Genomic DNA, 5,519 nt, shown 5'->3' on the forward strand with positions numbered 1-5,519 from the left:
TTTAGAAGTCAGAATATAAGTTGCCAACAATTTTCGCTATTAAAACAAGAGAAATAATGACTAAGAATCTTTTGGTCATCACTTTGCCTCTTTCCAGTCTCATTTCCTCCTACATGTTTTCTTCTTAACCAGTACAGAGGTGATATAGAAGTAACACAAATACTCTCAATGTTATCATCTGCATAAAGTTTCTGTGGTCTAAAACTTCCTACTACTTTTATGGGATATATCATTACATTGGTACTTCTTAAATATTGTCTTATACTTCTTTGTATCTACAGTAGAGTCTAGAGAAGAAGCAAGCAAAATGAAAAATTTATAGATAAATGTCACACAACTTCCAAATTAATATACTTTTTTAGTATAAGAATTAATATACTTCATCTTCCTCAGACCAAATATTTTCTCTACATTTCCATATAAATATATGCTAGAAAATTCAAACCCATTATAGGCTGAAACAAAATTTAAGGTTCTTCTCTACCTGCACTAACCAAACACAATTTTTTTTGCCTGTGTTCCCTAACCTAATAAATGGTCCTGTATCTATTTATGACAGAAACCTGAAAAATCATCCCTGATGTTTCCCTCCCACTATCACAATCTGTCTCCAATTCCTATCCCTTCTGTTTCTGGAATATTTCTCGAATCCATCCATCTCTGTGCATTGCCAGCACCTTAGCACTTTCATCTCTCTCCAGAGGTCCTGCGGTAGCCCTGTGACCTATTTTCTCATCCCTTCTTTCTAGACTGTCTGCCTCTCAGTTTCTCTTCAGGCATTGATTAGAGGTATCTAGTTAAAATTAAAATTTTGATGAAGCCATTCCTCTGCTTAAAACCATTCTATAAACTTTTATTACTATTAGGACAAAAATTTTAATATTTTGCTTGGTTTTTCAGTTCCTCAATGATTTCTTCCCTAATTTCATTGTAAAACTGCTGAGTTTCCACATCTATAAAATGGGGATAATAATTGTACATTTGTCATAAAATTATTATTATAAGGGTTGAATGGACACATATTTGTAAAGCACTTAGGGCTTCCCTGGTGGCTTAGCTGGTAAAGAATCCACCCACAGTGCCGGAGACCTGGGTTCAATCCCTGGGTTGGGAAGATCCCCTGGAGAAGGGAAAGGCTACCCACTCCAGTATTCTGGCCTGGAGAATTCCATGGACTGTACAGTCCATGGGGTCACAAAGAGTTGGACACAACTGAGTGACTTTCACTTTCAAAGCACTTATAGATGTTCCTGGCTGGCATGGAATAAATGCTATACAAATGTTTATTAAATGAAAAAATAAAAAAATCTTATCTTCAGTTATTCTTCCTATATTTTATTTTCTCTATCACATTCTCTCCTTTAACTTCTAGCTCCTTCAAGGTTGTTCCCCCTTTGGCTCTATGTCCAATTAAACCTCTCTACCAGGAATTTCTAGCTCTGACCTTATCCTTGTTATTACCCAGTTTAAAAAGGGAGGTTTTTATGATGCCCAACTTCCAGACTAAATTAAATTCCCTAAATACAAATTTTAAAACTCTCTACTTTTTCTTTGTTGGATTTATCACAGTTTTAAGCATTGGCATGGTTTCCTCCCTAATGTCCATATGCCTAGCTGAACTAGAAGCCCTCGGGTGTTAGCATTAAAATTGTGCTTGTATTGCTTGTGTTCTAATCTCATCATTTATCACAGTAAATAGTCCATGGTAGGCTCCCAATAAACATTTAGAAAACGAATGAATGAATGAAGAAATAATACTCCCAACATTCCAGCCTTGTGTGCAATTCTAGAGTTTTGTATCTACCTTGAAACAAAATGGCAGTTTAGTCTTGTCAGTTTATGAAAGACAGATATGCCAAAGCTGAGCTTTAGACACTCAGTTTGAGTGACTTTGTACAATGTGATTAGTTCTTTAAAGTTATCTTAATATGAATATTATTACTCAGTGTTATTCTCCTTAAACCTCTGTCTCACACAATGTAGCAAAAGTAATAAACCCCAGCCCAGCAATAATTTATATCCTTAGTCATAAAGAAAGAGTTCAAATAATGTTCTGCTTATAAGATGTTCTCTTGTTATCAGTCACTTTATAATGAGTTGCATAACTCTTTCTAAAAAGGCAAGCATATCTCAGGGTCTTCAATGGAACAACCGTCCATTTTCCACATGTGGGGTCTCAGAACAGCAAGCAGAGGAAGTCATCTCCACAGCATCCTGCTGTGAAGCATGTGTGAGACTGAACTGCACTCCCATGGACCAGTGAGGAATGCTTACTTGTCCTCTTCAGCATTTTAGAATGAAAAAACAGACACAGTGAACAACTTTGTTTCTAAGGAAAGAGTGCGGTTGAATTGCAATTGCTGGAGGGGTAAAAAACACATACTGTTAGCTACCCCTTAAAAAAAGGATCTGTTCATTTGTATACTTGCTCTTATGCTCTGAAACATCTCAATCTTGGATTGAGTGATACATGAAGGGATCAATCAGCTTGCCTGTGAGCCAAGCACTCTCCTTGTAGCCAGCTAAGGATATAACCACTTTCATGGCAGCAGGGTGTCTTGACACTGTGAGGTAAATTACCTCCTCTTGGATACCAAGTGGTACCAGGAAAAAGTAATTTACCTTCTTCAGGTTACACTCCCCCAGAGAATAAAGCACTCACCTAGATGAGCAAATTGCTTTTCCCTTATCATTATGAAATACCATCCTGCCACAGTGTTCTCTTTGCCCTGGTCCATCGGCGAGCTGATTTTTGTCATTCCTTTTTTTTTTTTTTTTTTTTGCTTTTCTCCCTTTTCAGTGCATAGCTAGGGAAAAAACTCAGCGACAAAATGATGAGTGCTGTTTTCACTGAAAATGGAAGGCTGCAACTTAATGGAGTAATATTGGTTTGGTTATTCCTCAGAATTTGTGTCCCTAAAACAGATGAAATCTAAACTAAAGATTAAAGTGTATTTCCAAACATGAAGTGGAACAACAAGGTTCAAACATGTTCAACCAGGCTGGTTTGCAGCCACAAAGAAGCAGTCTGACAATAAACATTCTGAATGATAGTTCTCACGATGATTCACTGAAACTACTTACAACTATTTTACTGAAGTCTAGAGCACTAACTCTAGAGTTTAATTTGGCATTTAATGGTCCTGCAACCCCTTTAGTGAGAATGAGGAGATGACCTCTTTTAGGATATCCATGAGTTCTTTTCAGCCATGGGGGCATTGTGTTATGTCCTCAAAATGCAATTTTATAAATTATCCTTTATGTTGTCCAAGAGTTAATGTGACCATCCTCCTCCCAAATGACTCACTCTCTTCTCATCCTCAGAGACAGGTGTGCCATGGATTTGATTGCATCAAAATAAGCACTAACCGAGGATAGAATGTTTACAGAATTAAAGCAGGAGAAAATATTAGACATACATCAAGATAGGCAGGTTTAAAAATACACAAGGGTGTCCTGACCCATCATAGTTTTCATGGAAGAATTAACTTCAAATAGGCAACAATTTTTGTGGTTTGTTTCATTTTGTTTTCTGGGAACACTGCTATATTAATCGAGAAAAATAAAACATAGACCACAAGCCTTCACGTGTACAGCTATTATTTTGGTAATGTGATTTTGCTCTTAAGCTTTATCTTTAAATATGGCCTCAGTTTGCAGCCATGGAAAACTAACATTTAAAAAGTAATAAATACAGCATTTAAAATATGAAATGCTTCCAAACTAATGATATCTTAAGTAATCCTCTGGAGGAAAACAAAATTAAGAGAAAAATAGTATGGAATTAAGCTGCTTTAAATATTAATAGTAAGTAGCAAATGAATGTGATCTAGAGTACTGCTCACTTCTCCTTGGACCCCTGCAAGTCCTTCTTGCATTTCCTTTTCATATTCCCTTTTTTCACAGCTATCTCAATTTTATTATATGAAAGGAATTTTCAAACTAGTGTGTATTACATAAACTTGTTATTTGTATCTCTTTTCCCAGGTACAGCTGGCTCTTAACCTTAATTTATTCAACCTATCATTTATAGTGAATATTGTATGCTAGTAATTGTGTTAGACAGTGGGGTTGCTGCATCAGAGAGTACATAGTTGTTCTCACTCCAACATATATCAAGTTTGCAGATAGAAAGTTATGTTGTGAGTACACAAATTAGCAAAAGACAAAAAAGGTACATACTTTTATACAACTTGATTCTGAGTTGGCAAAAGTAAGCAATAGAAAGGTAAGAGAAAATTGTTTCTGGATAAGATAAAGTATTTGGAACTGAATTTACCTCTATGTATGAAATAACTCAAAACTGAACAAAATATATGGAAAAATGGCATAGAGTATTAAATCAGTTCAGTTCAGTTCAGTAGCTTAGTCTTGTCTGACTCTTTGTGACCCCATGGACTGCAGCACGCCAGGCCTCCTGTCCATTACGAACTCCTGGAGCTTGTTCAAACTCATGTCCATTGAGTTGGCGATGCCATCCAACCATCTCATCCCCTGCTGTCTCCTTCTCTTCCTGCCTTCAATCTTTCCCAGCATCAGGGTCTTTTCAAATGAGTCACCTCTTTGCATCAGGTGGCCAAAGTATTGGAGTTTCAGCTTCAACATCAGTCCTTCGAATGAACACCCAGGACTGATCTCCTTTAGGATGGACTTGTTGGATCTCCTTGCAGTCCAAGGGACTCTCAAGAGTCTTCTCCAACACCACAGTTCAAAAGCATCAATTCCAACCACTATGAGATACCATTTCACACCAGTCAGAATGGCTGCGATCCAAAAGTCTACAAATAATAAATGCTGGAGAGGGTGTGGAGAAAAGGGAACCCTCTTACACTGTTGGTGGGAATGCAAACTAGTACAGCCACTATGGAGAACAGTGTGGAGATTCCTTAAAAAACTGGAAATAGAACTGCCTTATGATCCAGCAATCCCACTGCTGGGCATACACACTGAGGAAACCAGAAGGGAAAGAGACACATGTACCCCAATGTTCATCGCAGCACTGTTTATAATAGCCAGGACATGGAAGCAACCTAGATGCCCATCAGCAGATGAATGGATAAGAAAGCTGTGGTACATATACACAATGGAGTATTACTCAGCCATTAAAAAGAATACATTTGAATCAGTTCTAATGAGGTGGATGAAACTGGAGCCTACTATACAGAGTGAAGTAAGCCAGAAGGAAAAACACCAATACAGTATACTAACACATATATATGGAATTTAGAAAGATGGTAATGATAACCCTGTATACGAGACAGCAAAAGAGACACTGATGTATAGAACAGGCTTATGGACTCTGTGGGAGAGGGAGAGGGTGGGAAGATTTGGGAGAATGGCATTGAAACATGTGAAATGTCATGTATGAAATGAGATGCCAGTCCAGGTTCAAGGCACGATAAAAAAAAAAAAAACAAAAACAAAAACAAAAAAACAAAAGCATCAATTCTTCAGCACTCAGCTTTCTTCACAGTCCAACTCTCACATCCATACATGACCACTGGAAAAACTATAGCCTT

At 37.3% G+C, this 5,519-nt stretch overlaps 1 pseudogene; it reads left to right on the top strand.

Moving 5' to 3' along the window:
* Positions 1-2,831: 2,831 nt before the first annotated feature.
* Positions 2,832-5,519, top strand: part of LOC104994606 — a 36,142-nt pseudogene continuing 33,454 nt past the window's right edge.

Source organism: Bison bison, unplaced genomic scaffold, assembly GCF_000754665.1.
Source record: "Bison bison bison isolate TAMUID 2011002044 unplaced genomic scaffold, Bison_UMD1.0 scf7180017864262, whole genome shotgun sequence".
NCBI classification, from domain to species: Eukaryota; Metazoa; Chordata; class Mammalia; order Artiodactyla; family Bovidae; genus Bison; species Bison bison.